Genomic DNA, 19,009 nt, shown 5'->3' on the forward strand with positions numbered 1-19,009 from the left:
TAACTTCTTAATAAAATTACAGGCCGTGGGGGCAAAGTAATGGCAAATCTTTATTGAAAATGGCCCACAAAGGGAATAGAAAGTGTTCATCAAGTTGATAGAAAGTCTTCCAAACACTGATGGGAGGCTGTTCCGATCCATAGAAATTTCCGGCCCGTTGATCACCAGCACTTCTTCGAGGGTTCTTCGAGGGCCATTAAGGACCTACAAGAACATTACAACAACTTTAAAAGGGGAGGAGGCACGGTATCGAGCGACCTGTTTCTCTCCCTAAAACCGGATTTCGCATTAAAATGTAAGGAAATTTATAAATTCAAATGAGCCTAACGCTACGATTTTTTCCTTAGAGAACAGAACTTTGATCAATAGATAATGAATGGTATCTGGTAATTTTGCATGGGTGACTAAAAATTTGACTATTTACAACTCTAAATCTATTTAATTTCTAAATTTTAAGTTACTATATCATTTATCCACAGATCTCTAGCTAAAAAAAAAAACAAAAACTAACAAATTTAAGAGCGATGAATTCGGAGAGAGAAGGAGAGAGAGAAAATGAATGAATGAACGAACGAATTAATTATTGATCACGCAAGATTGAATCTCAAAGACCACTCCTCCATTTGACGTGAAAAATGGAAAAAAAGCTGTAAATTTAAATAGAAATAGAGAGAGGGAAGGAGATAGAGATAGAGAGAGAAAGAGAGAGAGAGAGAGAGAGAGAGAGAAGACTCGAGAAAGAAATAGAGATTATGTGTGAGAAGGTGAGAATGGCGAAATTTCTTCTTGAAGTACAGAAAAGACAAAAATGTACAAAAATGACACATTCAACAAAAAACTACTTACGTCCCATAATCAAAAACCAACTCACAGGCATCACCTGCACCATTGACCAAACAACATTTTAAAAAGAAAACCAACTATTCATCTCAATAATCGACCGGAAGAAACAACGAAAAGCCAAAACTTGATCCATCAAAGACGAACGTAGACAAAGACATGAAAATATAAACATAATTCCATATTTGAAGATGACGAAGTAACAGACGGGGTAGCAAGGTTAGTCATACCAAAGTGGCCGGAAACGACCAAACTATTTGTTCATCGCTCCGCATACTTCAATAGGAATTGAAACTTGCACTTTTCTCCAGGAAAAGTATTTTGTTTTCAGTTCGTTTCCCGGCCAAAGTTTGGATTGGATAAGATGTTTTAAACTGAAAAGGACTCATTTACACTTGCGAATTAATGCACAATACTTGATAGTGTTGTTTTTAGAGTTCAACAGCGCAATTGGAAAATAGAAACGTGGCAAACATCTCTTTTTGTGGAAAGAAACGCTAAAAATCAAACATTCGTTATAATCCGTAAAATACAACTCTCCCGACTTTGCCATTGTAACATGGTACAATATCTGTCTTGCATTTTCTCTTTTCTGAAGTATTAACTTTAGTTTTAATTTCTCCGGGGGGATCAGGGTGTGATCCGAAATTGCGAGAGACGACGAACAACAGCTGACGTTAATATCCGCCGACGGGGAGAAGGAAAGGAGGCGGTGATATAAAAAGAAGGCAATAAATAGAAGCGACACATGTAAAGGGGGCGGAGAAGTCTTGTAATTGCAGAGGATAGCCTCTTGGGGACGGCTGTGGCCAATATCCGCGTCTTTTCTTTCTCTCCTGTGTCTTCTCAAGCCACGTTCCTCCTTCTCCTTCGAAGGTTTCATTTCAGTTATTGCCACGACTTGTCTCGCACTGTTGCCTTTTTTTACAATATCCTACCAAAGCCGGTCTTTATGGGTTTTTTCTTAAAAAGGCTGTAATAACCTATCTGAAAAGGACCTTGGGATTGACTAATTTGAAAGTCATATTTTTGCTATTGCAAGAGCCAGATAAAATCAATAGAAAAGTCATATCCTTTTATTTTTGTTTTAACAACCGAAAAGCTTTCCATTCATTGTTAATTCGTACATTGCTGCCGTTCAATTCAATTAATAAAATAGACAAAAGATATAGAAAACTATTAAAAACATATAAAAAGTGAAGCAGCGAAATATAACAAAAGAGCGTGAAAAGAGCTAGATAGATAGAAGGAGAGAAAGGGATAGAGAGTGAGAGAGTGAGAGAGAGAGAGAGAGAGAGAGCGAGAGAGGGAGTGAGAGAGAGAGAGCAAGTGAAACATATTTGATAGGTAGATTGACAAATGGAGAAAAAAAATATAATGTTTAGATAAATGAAAGAAAAAAAGTGAGGAGAGAGCGAGAGAGAGAGAGAGCGAAAGAAGAGAGAGAGTGGGAGAAAAAAGAGAGAGAGAGAGTGAGAGAGAGAGAGAGAGAGAGAGAGAGAGAGAGAGAGAGAGCAAGTGAAAATATTTGATAGGTAGATTGACAAATGGAGAAAAAAATATAATGTTTAGATAAATGAAAGAAGAAAAAGTGAGGAGAGAGCGAGGGAGGGAGATAAAAAGGAAAAGTATTGCGATTGAGAGAGTGAAAAGTAACTATCCTGCCAATTTTCTTTACTTATATACAAAAAACATGTTTGATGTGTAAAACAGTTCTGGTTCAATGGGATTTTTTTAAATCAATCAATGTATATTCCGGCCTTTGATTCCAATGGGTTCACCCGGCTTATTGGAGAGGATTCTTTCCCGATTCTTCACCCCAGCCGAAATAGTTATCAACTCTGCTCTTGCCTTATCTAAAATGAACTTCTCGGTCGTCGACGGCGATAAAATTTATATCCTGGAATCTTCAGCGTTCAGAAACTGCCGAGGGGTGGCCGGCGTAAAGGCTTCACACCCTTCAAATTGGAATTCCCATCCTTTTCCTCCGCCTTTCTTTCCTCGTATCTATGAAAAATTGTCGAATTGCACGGAACGTTGAACCATTATAAATCATTTCTCGCAATAACTTCTCCTATATCTTTTCAATATTGTATTTAACCTAAGTAAATAGTTGTTAAAAATAATACGTAAATTGATAATTAGAGCAATTTACTTATTGGTACAAAAGTCTTTGGGTACAAATATACTTTTATACCAGAAACAGTTAACCATTACTAAATATTACTCTACAAAATCTAGCTGATTGTTTTCGACTATTTCCGCCCATCTTTCTGTCAATGATTGAATCTGATGGCGGTTTTCAACACAATCAAAACATAATTAAAACAAAGGTCAAAAGGCAAAACACATCCGAGGTTCCTGAAAAATAAACAAAGCATCATATTTTCCCAAAACTATCTTGACGAACCACGTCTTTCAACTTTACCCGGCTGTAATCTCTCCACTGCTTACAGTTGCTAGGATTTATAAATAAATCCACTTGTCACTTGTATTTTATTTTTCAGAACTTTTTTTTTGTTTTTTGAACAAAATTTGGCACAAATGGTCACTTTGTTGGGCTTGGGTCTTTGTCAAATTATGAAGGTCTGACCTATGTCTTAAATTCCAAATGCCCAGGTTTTTAAGATGGCGATCCACTGTGCCATTAGAAGTTAGCTAAAGCAAGAATTATGTCCGATAAATCACGAGTAGTTACATGCAAAGTTCTGGTTAGCGCATTTGAAAAGAACCTGACCATCAATCGATGGATGACCTGAATTTGGGTTCATCTACATGGCTCATATTCCCATATTCATTAGTTCAAAAGCCTGAATCAAAGTGCGACCTGATTCCACTTCTGTAGCACAAATTTCTTCAACACCTGCCTTTTATATAGTAATATCTCACGAGACAACGAATCACGATTTTTCTTCCTCATGCCTTTTAAATATTCAAATGTCCCCATAAAGCCAAGGATCATTAGTAAATAAGTGATTAGTAGACAAATAGTATAAACAAAATTATCTCATTAATAGCATTAAATATGTAGAAAGTAAGTATTGCATTTATGCACAAGAACTATTGGTTTACTTTTCTCACTTGTTGGACACATTGCTCAATATCGAATAAGGAAGTATAATATATACAATAATAATAATATACTATAATTTATTAATTTTAATATATGAATATTTTTAATATATAACTATAATTGTGACAATGTTAAAGTACATAATTATCTAAATATGTAGATGCTAGATAAGAGATTATGTTTTTGTTGTAAACTATCATGATTACAGAAAAAAGATGTTTGTTTGATCTGCGGGATGATGAACATGTAATTTAATCCTTACCGATGATTTTGGCTTCCTATTCTCATTGTGTTGGTCTGCCAGATATGTTTCGGCGTTTAACCATCTTTATGTGTGTGCTTTATCAGAGGCACACGAGGGTTAGGGTACTAGATCCTGTATGCATAGACGTGGGAGGGTGCATAACCATCTGTACTATGGGGTAGCAGAAAATGTTCCAAGTCCAACCCTGCTACATGGGAACAGACTCCTAGTGGCTTAGTGGCGATGCTCCTGGCGGGAGCTTAGAGAAGAGGCTGTTCTTCTATCTGTGACCTCCACCTAAAAACTTGTGCATGTCGTTCGTTACAACCCCGGCCTCACGGGATACGAAGGATCGGACTATTGAAGCGTTGATGACGCTCAGACTAGATGACGGAGTCCTTCGAATGGGTGAGAAATGGTAGATAGGAACAGATAGTAGTCGGTGGTGCCTGCATGGGCTTCCTTTACCGAAGGCAGTCTCCTCTAGCGGGTGGTTAGAAATTCCACTTTAAACAAATCCGCAGCCGGATCCGGAAGTTCTTACGCTGGACGAGCCCCAATACTCTGGGAGATAGGGTCGCCTTCTCTATCTAGGGACTGCGTGGGAGACCAGGCTGATGCATTTCAGCCGCCTTGGGTAGCCCTTTACGCGCGGCATACGGTCTGATGCACAATGCAGACCCGACTACTCGGAATGGGCAAGCGGGGAGCGAGGTTCGTCTTGGCCCCTCGGGACTGGGACGACTTCTACACCAACGCTTGCGGATTGTAACACCTATTCAGTTGTGATCGGAGATGTGTCATCTCTCATCTTGAGAATCAAATCGTCCGGTAAGGCCACGTGCTAGGTAGGGACGCTCATTTTCCTTTTAAGGACGACCGAGTACTTGGAAACATATTTAACAATCTTCAGTAATGAACCATTGTACATGTTTTCAAAAATGCCAGAAGTTAGTGTTAATTAATTCAGAAATAATTATGACTACGCAGAAGAATAAAATAGAAATATAGAAAATTAGAACCGTAATTATTGCCAGTTGGTATTATTATGCGTTTATTTTTTTATGTTGACTTAAATAATTATGACTACGTAGAAGAATAGAATTATAAAATTTAGAACCGTAATTCTTGATAGTTGGTATTATCATGTGTGTATTTTTTTGTGTTGACTTCTATAGAAATTTGCTCTATCCTTAAATACATAAAGTGGCTACATAAATTTTAAAGCATTATCAGAAGTTTGCTTGGGTGATAAAGGGAAGTGTGTGACTCCGTTCTCGGCCCTTGGGATAAAGGGAGAGAAGGGCTTAAACCAAGAGTTAAACTTTACAAACTCGAACCGTTAAACTGGAGTTACACAGAATAAATACAAGTTTTAACCTCAAACTTAATTTCAAACTTCCCCACTGGTCCTTCCACCCTCCGCCCCCTCGCGGCACCCTTATTAAAGCACAGTTTTAATTAATACAATAACTTAGGGCGGAACGGGGCGGCGGGCTCGCTTAGCTGCAAGAATTTGAATTTATACGTCCAATTAAAAACTTGCTTAATTCAGCGCCACGCTTGCCAACGGCGTGGAAAAATATCCCCTTGACACAGCACTGTCAACACAACGGTATTGTGTGCGTACGGCTTTTTTTTAATAATAGCTTTAATCCCGCCAACGCGTGCATAAATTCTTTTATTCATGCACCTACGGCTTATCTCCCTTTTCCCGTTGTTTCACTTGTTAATACAGGGATAACTGGAATTTATTCAGTCATATTCAATTTTATCCGGTTTTTAACCTAATATTGTTCGTGACCATACTATCGTTTCTTGTTTGCTAGTTCTGCTTATGCATGAGCATAACCCATGAATAAATGTTTGTTATTACTGCAGTCCGAACTACAAGTTTCATTTGTGTGTTAACCTGTAATTTCATTACTTTTCATGATTGTTTGCCTTTGAAACGTGACAGACCGGCAGACCAACACAACGAGGAAGGGCAAACCAAAATCATCGGTACCGACCAAATTTTAAGTTCCCATTTATACCGCAGTGACAAATAATCTGGATCTCGTTTTGGGCTAGGATGAAACAAGCAAATTCAATTGTTATCTGCCAAGCTTTCAACCAATTTTAAGGGCATCATCAAGGCACAACATTGCCGCAGACTGTAGCACTTGACAACAATTGGATTTGTTTTTTATCCTAACCATACCGAAATCCAGACTTCGTGAGTAAAGAAAGTGGTCGAAACATCTTACCATTAGACGACTAGTTGCGCAGTGTAAAATTGTCCTAATACATTTACCGACATGAATACCTTATAAATTGAACGTCTTATTGATTCTATGCAACAAGTGAACTATATTACTTTACATTAGAAAATAGTTAAACTCATATTTCTGGTCATTTTTATCTGTACCATAAAATAATAGGATAAATTATTTAAATATTTTCTAACAATTAAAGTTAAGTTTCTTGTCGTCCAAAGATACATAAGTAAATCCACAGAATGAAGGAAATAATAATGGACTAATTGTTCGTGTTCCAATATTGTTAGCTACTGCGTATATGAAAAAATTAAACTAACGATATTGCCTACGCCGTTGGAAATTTTTAAAGCAACACCAGGGGTGGTAAACTAATAAAGGGCACCAACGCTACTTGACAAGTCTTCTGTAAATTATTCATGGAATGAGAGAAGGTTGGCGCAGGTGTCCACGGAACGTTTCGTTGATTTACAATAGCAATTTCCTGCCCTCTGAGACCCCGGCCGCTATCTCGCGTCCTAAGACATCATTTACATCCTCCTGGGCTAAAACACGGCCCATCTCCGTAGCGCCTCGGGGGTGAAATTCACCCCCGTACGCATTACATATTTTCCTTCTTAAAATAGTATCTCATAGAGAAAAGATTTTCTCCTTTTTAGACAAAATGAGGCTGTTTTGTCAAATTGGGAATGTTTGAGGTTGTACAGTACACCGCAGAGATGACATACGCTGTTCAGTTAATTGTAATAGGTGCATTTACAATTTACATATGCATATGCAGTAAGAGTTAAGAGGTTTCGGGCTCAGTACATAAAATTAATAGTTATTACAGTGTGATATAATCTACTAAAAAGAAACATGAGCATTCTCAACACGACACGCAAGAATTACACAGAAGACAAACACTTTGAGCCGTGAAGATGATCTCAATAAAGAACGAAACGTTGGCACGATAAAGAAAATGTTTTTCTGAAACCTACATCACACCAGACCGCATCTCACGATTTCTCAATAATTATCCATTAACGGTCACTAATCACCACACAAAGTAGCTTGGGTTTACAATTTGCCACTTATTAAAATATTTGAAGGACTTTGACATGATGGCCATCGATAAGCTGTTCAAGTCTAGAAGGAAACAATTAGTTTAATTGTACTAATGTTTTTAAGATCCAAATATATGAGATGGCTTTATTTCCTTTTACTATTATTGGTTTTTAATTTTTTTCGGCCTTTTCCCTTTCTTACATTGAGACCAAAAGTTCAATTTTGGACTCTTATGCATTACAAATATTATATTCTGATGTCAAGGGAAATTTTTGTTAATGCCATTTTTTCTGTTAAATTTGCCGTATTTATCAGATTTTCTAAATGTTTTGTAAACCATTTTACGTCGTGAAAATGAATTAACTATTATTGATGACACAATGCAGGTAATTTATAGTTTTGTAGATTTATAGTTTTGTACTTATAAAAGTGTGCCTTTTACTCTAAACTTATATAAATTTTATTACGGCCAGATTGATACGTTGGGATAAAGTTTTTAAATAATTAAATGTCTTTATCATCTGTAATTTGGCCGTTATCGGTCATTTTGGCCTGACTTGGTCTGTCAGGCGCGTGTTGGTATTTCGCCAACTTCAGTGTTAGGTGATTTTTTGGATGTCAAGTCTTTGATATATGGTCGTGAAGAGTGCGGGGTACGTGTTTTTGTCGGTGCCTTGTTAAGAGGGTTTGTTTTTATTGTTCTGGTCGGGCTTTGTGATAGTTGTCCTTTTCTTCTTAACACTGTCACCACACCCGTCCCTAATTTACGCGAATATCCGTTCCACGTGGTTTTGTGTACGCAGACAAAAAGCTATAATTAAGTCTATCAGTATCGAAGGACAATGTCGTCCTCTCAATATCCTAAGTCACACTGTTCGCTTCCGCACCATGACCAAGCGGCCAAAGACAACGCCTTGTGCGGACTTAATGCAACAAAATTTTCTTTCTCCGTCATGCGTTCCACCACCCATACTGACTGTATAAAACTGTTAACTTTAAAACTTGCAGGAAACTATGTATGTAAATATATGATCGCATAAAATAAGATAACCAATTCAATGCATAAAAAGTTTCGCGTAATAAGTAAAACAAATACTCGTGTAATAAAATTGCCGCGTAAATTGAGGGTTGGGTGTATGTAGATTGTTGTTAATTGGTGTATTTATGAAGTTTTTAATATTAAATGTGTAAGGTTTGATTATTTTCAAGTGTTCAAGGCTGTTCATTTTGCAACTTTTTGATACGTCACATGGTAGTTTCATGCTTTTTGGATTTTCCGGGTCCGTTATATTTTTTTATGATTGAGGTCGCGTAGTTTGGTTTTTGTCATTGTCCTAAACGAAATTATGTATATGTCTTGTATTTTGCGATTTTTGAATTCAAGTTTCTTTTAAACCCATATAGGTATAGAGGTAATAATTGACCTATTTAATTATTTTAAATAATTATACAATTTTCTTTTTAACTTTATAACAGCTTCTGAATTTAGCCGAAGTGCACGTCTGGCGTCGCCGTAGGAAAACTTACTGAAACTAAAGTTAAAGTTGCTTAAGAATGGGGTGAAGTAGTTTATAAGTTGGGGTTTAAAGTTTGTGAATTCTAAAAGTATAGTAGATAGCAGGGAGCTTTAACCTTATTTAAAAAAGATAGTTCCTACTCACAGTAGGAACACACTCACAGGGAGCTTTATGCTGAATTAAGACTTTGCTTCATCAAAGCGAATTAGATATCAGATATATTTCAAACCAAGACACAACCAACACAAAAGGTAGATCTGCTAATTGACATTTAACGAATTTTTTGAACGGCAAAATCTGAAAATAGGTGGATGGTGTAGATTGTACGTTGTTGAGGATTCTTTTTGCAAACCTGAAGGATTAAATTCCATTTATTGAGCAATTTAATCGATAGTAACGTCTTTTTTGCTTTACTATAAAAGATTAGGATTTAAAATGAAAAGTATATTGAGGGGGAAAATAAAAATAGTTAGAAAATTTCATATTCCAGAAAATCAATTTTCATAGATTTAAACGAAAAATGTACTGGCTGATATTTTGAAAACAACCTACCAACATGTCCACAAATTGTTGACTTTTCTACATTTTATTTTAAATATTTTTTTTAAAACCAAACCCCAGTTCACAGTAATAATTTCAAAAAATTCAATAAAATGAAAGATTATAATTTTTGCGTTGCAAAATAAGTATGCATATCAAACAATTGGACAACGATGGAAACCATACCAACTTCTCGAATCACTTGCAGTTTACTCTATTTTTGCACGGGAAATGAACGCTAGGGGGCAATTTTGCCTTCTATATAGAGCATGCATTGAATCATAATTTTCTATTGAACTCGTTAAGGTGCCATTCCTTGGGTACTTCGATTTCAGTTTTCAGTTTTATTTACCCATATTTTCGTGAACTCTAAATACGAGTGGTCTCTCAATATAGTCCGTGCTTATAACAGCCAAGGTTTAAAGAGAGCAAGGTGATTTTTATATGTACTTGTTTTTTCCCAATGACGGAAGGAATATTATAGTTCCATCCTTGTACACGACATTTCAAATCTTTATTTCTAATGGGTTGTAATAGTCTTTCCCAAATTATTGTTACAATCCAATAGTACTTGCCAAGACAAACCCAAAGCACTAAGTAATGTCCAAATCGACAAAAATGTACTATCCTTGTTTTTTTTCCCCTTTCGTACAATTTTGTACGCATTTTGTTTGAAATTACTTTTGGCTGTTTGACTGATAATGTGTAAATAATATTTATTACATTCTTTTCATTACGTTTATAACAATAAAGAAGTAATACAATAATAAAGAAAAAATTAGCACTTAATTTTAACAATAATCAAAATGTGTAATTACGTTATTTTTTACGTGCAATTTTTACATTTTTCCTTCCACAAAACATAAACCAATAAGTTTTCACTGTTTAGTTATAAATTCATTTATCAATAATTTAAAGAAATGAAAGATCGTTGGTTGAACATGAAGATCTGACAGACAATTCAAGTTTACATCCTTTTTGTCCATTGCGACAGACGTTTTCCACGGGCCGTACACTAAACAATGAAAATGGTCGTGGGGTGCGATTTCATTTAAATTACTCGTGGAAAGAGGGGAAGATTTAAATCTGAAAAGGCATGAAAAGTATTCAAAATAAACGCCACCGAGGAAGTGTCTCCTTTTTAATTAAAGCCCGGGGAACTTATGGCGAGTAAACCTGGTTTCAGGGCCTCATAACTCGCCTTAATTAGAAAACTAGTGACACTTCCCTACATCTAACTGCTACTTTAATTATCTCTAAGAATAAAAACACGAGTTTTTTAATAATGTTTAAAAAAATGCACTTATGTTCAAGTTATGTGGAGGAGGATTAACGAACTCGTTATAAGTGTAAATAGTAAAATACTTTTGTTAAACATTCAAAACATGCTTAACAACAGAATTTATTGAGCATTTTCTCTCTATAAATAAATGTATTTTTTTCTTGCGCATTAAGATTCAATTCTTTTTAAATTTCTTCGTACAAATTGCAAACAAAATTTTTTATGTTTTTCGAAACGTAATCAAACAATGAAATCTTAACATTTTATCATTCGCTTATAAAAACAATAGTTTATCAAAGTATATGTAAAATGGTACATTTCGCTATGAGAAACACACAAAAATATAAATTAGGCGAAACTACTGTAATTTTTTGAAGGGGGTGGAGAGGAATTGATGGAATTTTTGAAATTGGGTTTCGCTACTTACGGAGCAAAAGGGATATTAATGTCTCGGTTAACGGTAAAGTTTGATACATAAAAAGGAAGGTTAACCATTTTTCTTAGGATTTAATTATTATTTTTATTATAATTAATTTGATTGGAATGTTGGGTTGGGAGGTTTATTGGTCACCGTTCGATAGTGTAAGTCCACGTATACTTCCAGTTTCAGAACTGTGGTGTACATCAATCGTATGTAGTTGTGTGGATGTTTGTATCGTTTGTCGAGTGGTGATGATAAGAGTAGTAACTTCTGTTTAGTTCGTTTTAGTCTTCTGTGTGGATTCCAAGTAAGTCGTTTGTACATGTAAAGACTGAAGTAACGTGCGTGTTCGACAGGGTGTAGTGAAGTCCCATTAAAGTAAACAAGTGGGTAATGAAACACGTCTGAGTATGAAGTTAACGTATTGGTTCTTCGTGGCATTTATTTTAAATCTCTACGTTTTGAACCAAACTTCAAGCACTGCAAATAGTTATGAATGTTTCTGTAATCGGTGACTGAATCGTTATGCGGGGAAGGATTGCTGTATCGTCAGCAAAATTGGAGAGAATAGTTTCTGGATGGATAAGAATGTCAGCAGTATATCAAGTAATGGAGAGTTCAAGATTGTTTACTTGTGGTCCGCCAGTTTGGGTAGGTTAGACAGAGTCGCTGTGCCCTGTCGCTATGAAGGACGGTCGGACGGGTACGATTTTAGGAGAAGATAGTAGATGCTGGGTAGGAGGACGCACTTCTGCTTCCAGGCCCGAGTGTAAAACCTCGTCAACAACACTGCTTCTGCTCAAGGGAGGATGAAATGACAACACGATGAAATGGATGGATTGCAGAGTGTAGGGAGCTAAATATTTAATATTATAAAATATTGGGTTGTCCGGAAAATAATGCAGGATTTTGGTATTAAACAAAAAAAAAGAAACTAGTTACTTTAAAGCAATGTTCTTTAAAACGTGTTGGTAACTTATTAATTCCGTCTGAGTAGAATTCAGAATTTTTAGAATTGATAAAGTCAATAAATGCATTTTCCAGTTCCGTTTGATTTTTGAATATTATGTGTTGTAAGTAGTGGTCCAGGTGTCTAAAAAAATGGTAGTCAGTAGGCGAGAGGTCCGGAGAGTAGGGTGGGTGAGGCAAAGTTTCATAGCCAAGCTCCAATAATTTTTGTGACGTTACACGTGACACATGTGGTCGAGCGTTGTCATGCAACAAAATGGGCCCTTTCCGATTGACCAAAGAGGGCTTCATTACTGCCAATTTCTGATGCATGGTATTAATTTGGTTACAGTATGATTCAGCATTGATGGTTTCACCAGGATTTAAGAAGCTGTAGTGTATTAAACCAAATGAAGCCCACCATACCGTAACCATTACCTTTTTTTGATGAGTTGGGGGCTTTGGAAAATGTATTGGAGCTTCTCCTTTGTCGAGCCACTGTCCAGAATCCACTTTTCGTCACATGTAACAATTCTGGCCAGAAATGGGTCATTTTTGTTTCGACAAAGAAGTGATGCACAAACATCAAAGCGCTGATTTTTTTGGCGATCGTTTAATGAGTGTGGAACCCAATTTTCGAGTTTTTTCACTTTTCCAATCGCCTTGAGGTGGTCAGCGACGGTCGTTTTACTGACTTTGAGTTGCTCTGCAAGTTCCCGAACAGTTGTTTTGGGGTTTTCTTCCACCACTGATCGCAGAACATCATCATTAAGAGAGGAAGGCCTTCCACGACCTTCTTCATCTTCAAGGCTGAAATCTCCCTCCCCAAATTTTTTAAACCACCTTTGCACAGTGCACTCATTAACACAACCCTCGCCCCAGACTTGGTTAATGTTTCTAGCCGTTTGGGCTCCGCTTCGGCCGAGTTTAAACTCGTAAAAGAAAATCGTACGAAATTCTCGCTTTGACATTATAAGGATGACTGAATTATTTCCAAGTAGCGGAATGCTACAGAGGTAAACAAACAATATCATTTGGAAGAGGATTAATAAGTGTGGACATTCATACAAATGAGTAATCCTGTAAACGTAAACAGAATATTTTATATAGATTTTTTTTAATGAAAACTTAAAATCCTGCATTATTTTCCGGACAACCCAATAGTTAACATTGGTAATAAAAGATTTCTACCTGTGGTCTGCGGAGCGATTTTCTGTACTTTTATCATCCTGGTCTACCTTCCTTTCTAGTTTATTCTGCCAGATGAGCTTCAGCATTTCGCCATCTTCTGTGTGGCCACTATGATATTAACAATGTAAAATGTAAAACCTTTTCACAAATCTGTACATAACATATTTAAATTACAAGAAGATGAAGCATCATTACAATTCTGGAGCCTTGTAAATACTTCTATAGAAACTTTATAATTGTAAAAAATGAAAACCAAATAATGCTTTATGCTCGAAAAAAGACTAATATTTAAAAGTATTGGAAATTGGAATGCAAGTTGCAATCTTCATTTCCTGCTTATTCAGGCAAAAAGTAAATATCGATCGGACATAACAACTAAAGGAATTGTGTACAAACTTTACTTATATTTTACTTGCACAAAAAAAAAAAAAACTATAGAGATGTTGCAATTTATATGCTTAGTACTAAAAGAACTTGGGTCTAAAAGATTGAGATGGAGTGAGATATCCAAAGAAAGTACAAGAAAAACAATATCCGTTAGAAATGGACTGAGAGAGAAGAAAGAAATTTTAGGAAAGTAGCTGAGCCAAAAAAAGAAAAGAAGTACTAAACCCAGTGACAAGCAAAGTAAACAAATTCACTAGTTTTCCCCCAATTTTTTTCCCTTCCTCGTTTCTCCGCAGATGGAAAAATAGAAACGGGCCGATTCCGCCGGATAGCCACCCCACACCCTTTCCGGCCGCGTTCATCGGCCCGGAATAAAAATAATGTTACTACTCCACCCCCGTTTTAGACGTATATAAGAAGGATAGGTAGCCTTAGGGGAGCCGGGAGGGAGAGGGATAGAGATTTGAAATTCAGAAGAGTGATTCCTCTGGGGGGCCGCTACTGGCATTGAATTGTGCACACGACAATAGGAACGTATAAAGTTTCCCAAGGGGTCGAGAGTAAAGAGGAAAAGTTCCCCTGAATACATTATATATATCTTTGAACTTTATTTCTCTATTTACTTTGTCTTCTATTTTTCTTACTTATATCAAGAACATTTCTATATCAGGCTGAGCACTGATACACACACACACACACACACACACACACACACACGACGACGACGACGACGACGACGACAATACATACGAAAGTCCGTCAGAAAATTGCTCTTCTTTCTTTGCCTGGAGCAGATAACTATCGATATTCTCCCTGGGTAAAATAATAATGTAATAAGCATTAATAACAGATTTATTTGATGATTATGATTAATGGTTTAACGAAATATTCAATAATTAAAAATTGAATCTTTACTTTGATCGTAACCTACCATTTTGGTCGGACTATTTGGTCTGTAAGGGCGATTAGACTTCTCGCCAAATTCAGTGTTCGGTCAAGTGCATCTATGTCTATCTATATTTCTTCAAAACCTGTTTCATTTGAATTGTTTATCGAGCACACCGTTTTTATCTCGTAATTGACCAGGATCTTAATAATTATGTTCTTTTTCACTGAGATGAAAAATATTAATATCAATATTAATTAAATTTCAAGTTGCAAGAATTTTTATATTATATAAATGTTGTATTATCGATAAGAAAAACTTAATATTCTCTATGGCAGTTGATTTCATACGGAACTATCTAGTTCCATTACACGATCCCTAAGCCCCCAGTGCAGTTTTTCTTCTCTTAAGCTCGTCGGCAAGTCTTGGCCGTTCTTCCTTTCTATAGCTCTCGTTGAACAATCAATAAAAGTGGTTTAGTGGAGTGCGCCTGCTCGTTTTCCTCTCCCTCTCAATTTCTCACCGTACCTTTAAACCGGCTTTCCCAAACCGGGAAAGAAAATGTCCTTCAAGGAAAACCGCCTCGGTCGATGAAAATGAGTACATTGATAATTGAAAAATCATCACCCATCAATACAGCCTACTTTCGCTAATGTATAAACTTAATTTTTTAAAAATAAAGAAAAAAATTAAAGCATTTCATCCACATTAGGAGAAAATTTAGTACGCGGTTATATACTGATTTTAAGCGCAGATCATAATACAACAGGTTCTACAATTGCTCTTTGTGATTCTATAAACATCGTTTAGCATGGGAATATTCGTCACCCTAAAAGTAATCTTTAAATTTCAGAAGTGGAAAATATTCCCATGGGTTTTTATTATCCTGATCTGTCCATTTTACATTAATTTAGATTAAATGGTCATTTCACCACGTTCAACTGAAGTAACCTCACTTTGGTATCTACCTCTATCTAATCAATCTTCAGTTCAAATACTAGTGTACCTTCATGTTTTATTTAAATTTCGCAAAATTAATGAACTGCAATTAAATTTGCCCTAGCAATAAGTTTCTAATAATGACACAAAAAGACGGAAAAATATAGAGTTTTCAATGATTTTCACAATCTTTGGTACCATGGCTTATATGGCAAATTGTTTTTTCATTGCTATCACCTAATTACGATTAATAAAGTGCAGAAATTGACAAGAAAGGTATTTTTTCTGACATCTACAGCGTTATACTATGAAATGCATATTTCCAATACCATGGAAATATTCCTTAATAAAAATTATCACAAAATCCAACAAACCTCCAAAACTTCCAAAGTCCGTACCGTACATTGTACAGTACATGAATCATACCGGTATTTTAATTTTCTGTTTTACTAGTTGACGTTGATCGACCTACGTAGTAACAACATCAGTTTTCTGTTTTAATTAATTTTGTGTTTTAATTAATTTTCTGTCAGTCTCCTTTCATTTCTAATGTATTTAATTTCTCAATTTCCTTCTTTATACATACTTCTTATGGTGAAATCTTATGTACTACATTTTGTTCCTATATTCTCTTTAAAGCGAATAAAGCGGGTGTACACCAGGGGAGCATCCAAGGACTCTTCCTATTCATAATGTGCAGAGGAAGAGCCATCTTTTTCTAAAATACGTCTGCAACGCTTTACTAACGACAAAATACTTCCCAATGCCATGGAAATACCTGTAATTAAAATGATCCCAAAACCCAACAAACCTACCAATATCCAAATTCCTTCCATCCTGTCAAATTCATTCGTACCCAAAATAGTATCCTCCTAGAAAGAAAGAGAACTGCTCGGATGTCTTTATTGATGTAGCTCAAGTGCTCGATCGGGTTTAGCAACCTGGTTATGCTGCTTTTAAGGATGGCTCAAATGTCTTCCCTTTTACATACTTTTTAATACACAAATCTTGTCTGTCTGATGTGTACTGACTCATTTCTTATGGAACTGTCTTGTTTTAATGTTTTTAATTTTCATTAAAGTATGTTTACATTCCAGTTCACTTTAACAATTATACCTTTAGCTGTCTGCAGAGCAATCCATATCACCTAAACCCACCGAAAAACCACTTGTCCTACAGTTTATTTCAATGGTACACCCTTTTCACGGCTACCTAGACTATACATTGACATAAGACTACATGATAGACTGCACGTGAAAGGAAAACATACACCTCTCTTACTAACTCACTATCTATAAGACCTCCCTGCGGCCGATATGTACTTCATCCGGATCCACTTGTCAAACAGCTTTCCGCCCTACCATTCTTAGAATTCCGCACGTCGGTTGAAGTGGTTATGGTCCAGAGATCTCAAGGAAGATTGCTTCGACTAATGTGAGAGTGCCACTGCTGAGTGGCTAATCTTATCATGTGCAACACCTACATTTTCGTTGTGTCAGTTATATACTTGTTGCGACTAAAAATTGCAGTTATAAAGTACATAAATAATTACAAAAGGAATTACAAATTATTATTAGACTATAAGAAAAGTAATCTAAGACAGAGTTTTATGCTTACCATTTTGAACTGGTAATTTCCATTTTGGTTTAATTTAAGCAATAAACAGTACCTACTTCTAACAAGGAATTGTTTTTATTGATTTCTTCTTCAAGCTGGGGATTAAACCTTTTTTATTTAAGATGTATTGGTCCATATATTTCCGCTTTTCTGGTCCGTCGGCTGGTTTTGGCATTTCTGAAGTCCTTTAGTCGGGTCCCTTAAACAATTATTTGTATCATAAAATTGTACAATTTTTATTAATCCTGGTTAAAAACAAAGGAATAACAAATTATTTTTTTATTATAATATCATTATTGAGTTTGGTTGATTGTATTCTAATCCATAAGTTTGTAATAATTACTCAAAAAGACGGAAAAAAGAAGAAGAATTTTTCAATGATTTTCACAATCTTAAGTAGCAAACAAATTTTACTTAATACCTTAAATCGTTTGAGCAGTATTAATTGTAGTTATAATAGTACTGTTCTCTCACCTTAGCACTATAAAGGGAATTTAAAAAAAAATATTTTAATGATTATTTTGTCTGTTTCAGTTTTCGCGGAGTGCTTAGTGTAAAGTGTGTGTGCAACGTGCAGTGTTTAAAAAGGTAAAGTACCTACCATTTTAATGTAAATTTTCAATTAGCTAATTAACATCGTAATCAGTGGGATTTGCCGACCCTTCCATTCCAAGCTACCTCCGTTTTTAGTTTATTTCAACGTTTAAATTGATACAGGGATAAAGAGTGGTACAGACGATATCGAACGCTTGTTTAAATTAAGATTGTTGACGCTTCAATGGTCAATTTATTGACTATAGATCGTTCATTTCTGTTAGATGCTGAATTTGTACTTTTTTTTGTATTACAAACATAAGTTTTAATAATGTTCAATTAAAACAAAAGCTTCTCCTCAGGTGTTTATTTTCGGCTTGGAGGGTTTGATGGAATTCGTCGAAATGAGATTTTGTGGGTATGAGGAGTTTTGTTAGTCCATTATTAGGACTAACAAAAATCAGCGATGATAGGCAGACCAGGATGATAAGTCAACACCCTCAAACAATAGGATATTGGAATGTACAGCTGTACCCTACACTTCTAGTCTGTATGTCCATATCAGCTTTGCTATAATGTTATAAAACACCATTTTAAATAAAGAATTTGTGAAAGAGCCCTTTATCGTGTAAATGTTTGACGTTTCAGTCGTGTGAAAGGATTCCACGCCAAACCTTTATCGTAGTACAGTCCTAGGTACCGCACCTTCTCCGCATTTGGGAGAGGGATATTATTGAATAAAATTGAAAGAGGGATCTTTTAGCACAGAGTAACTGCTAGGGTGTGGTTTGAGGATGGAATGAGATGAGTACACCAGATGAAGTGAAGGAGCCAAAACGCCACCCTAGGGGCACCGGCATAGACAATAGGCGAATCGAGAATGTGCTTTCAATGACTTAGAAAAACTAGACAGTGAGGTAGCTGTGAAGTATGAAGCAGTAGGTGGAGGGAAGTATGCCCTTAAGCATGAACCCAAGTTCCGGGCACTAAATAAAGGTGCAGCCCAGAGAGCGTGGCAACCTCTCGAAAGCAAAAGCTGTACTCGTGTCGGCCTAGGGTTGGCATGGGCGGCGGGTGCCTTAGCAGTGTCACACGAGGGCCAGTGCACTAGATCCTGTCTGCATTGAAGGGGGAGGGTGTATGGCCGTCTGTACCACGGGGTAACTTAAATGTTTCAAATTCAGCTCAGAGTTACAATGGGAATGGATTCGTGGTGGCGGGTGTTGACACCCCTGGCGGGAACTTAGACAGAGGCTGTCTTCTATCTGTGACCTTCGTGAAGCTT

The 19,009-nt window shown here is 36.2% G+C and overlaps 1 long non-coding RNA gene across 4 annotated transcripts in view; it reads right to left on the reverse strand.

Moving 5' to 3' along the window:
* LOC106661390 overlaps positions 1 to 19,009 on the reverse strand; it is a 110,928-nt gene that overhangs the window by 18,920 nt on the left and 72,999 nt on the right. For all 4 annotated transcript variants that reach the window (XR_002910389.1, XR_002910388.1, XR_001339715.2 and 1 more), the window contains 3 exons: positions 17,191 to 17,389; positions 16,863 to 17,089; positions 13,362 to 13,469 (listed from right to left, as the gene is read on the reverse strand). This is a non-coding gene — a long non-coding RNA (uncharacterized LOC106661390). The remainder of the gene's footprint in view (positions 1 to 13,361; positions 13,470 to 16,862; positions 17,090 to 17,190; positions 17,390 to 19,009) is intronic.

Source organism: Cimex lectularius, unplaced genomic scaffold, assembly GCF_000648675.2.
Source record: "Cimex lectularius strain Harlan isolate CLEC.00 unplaced genomic scaffold, Clec_2.1 scaffold18, whole genome shotgun sequence".
Classification (NCBI taxonomy): Eukaryota; Metazoa; Arthropoda; class Insecta; order Hemiptera; family Cimicidae; genus Cimex; species Cimex lectularius.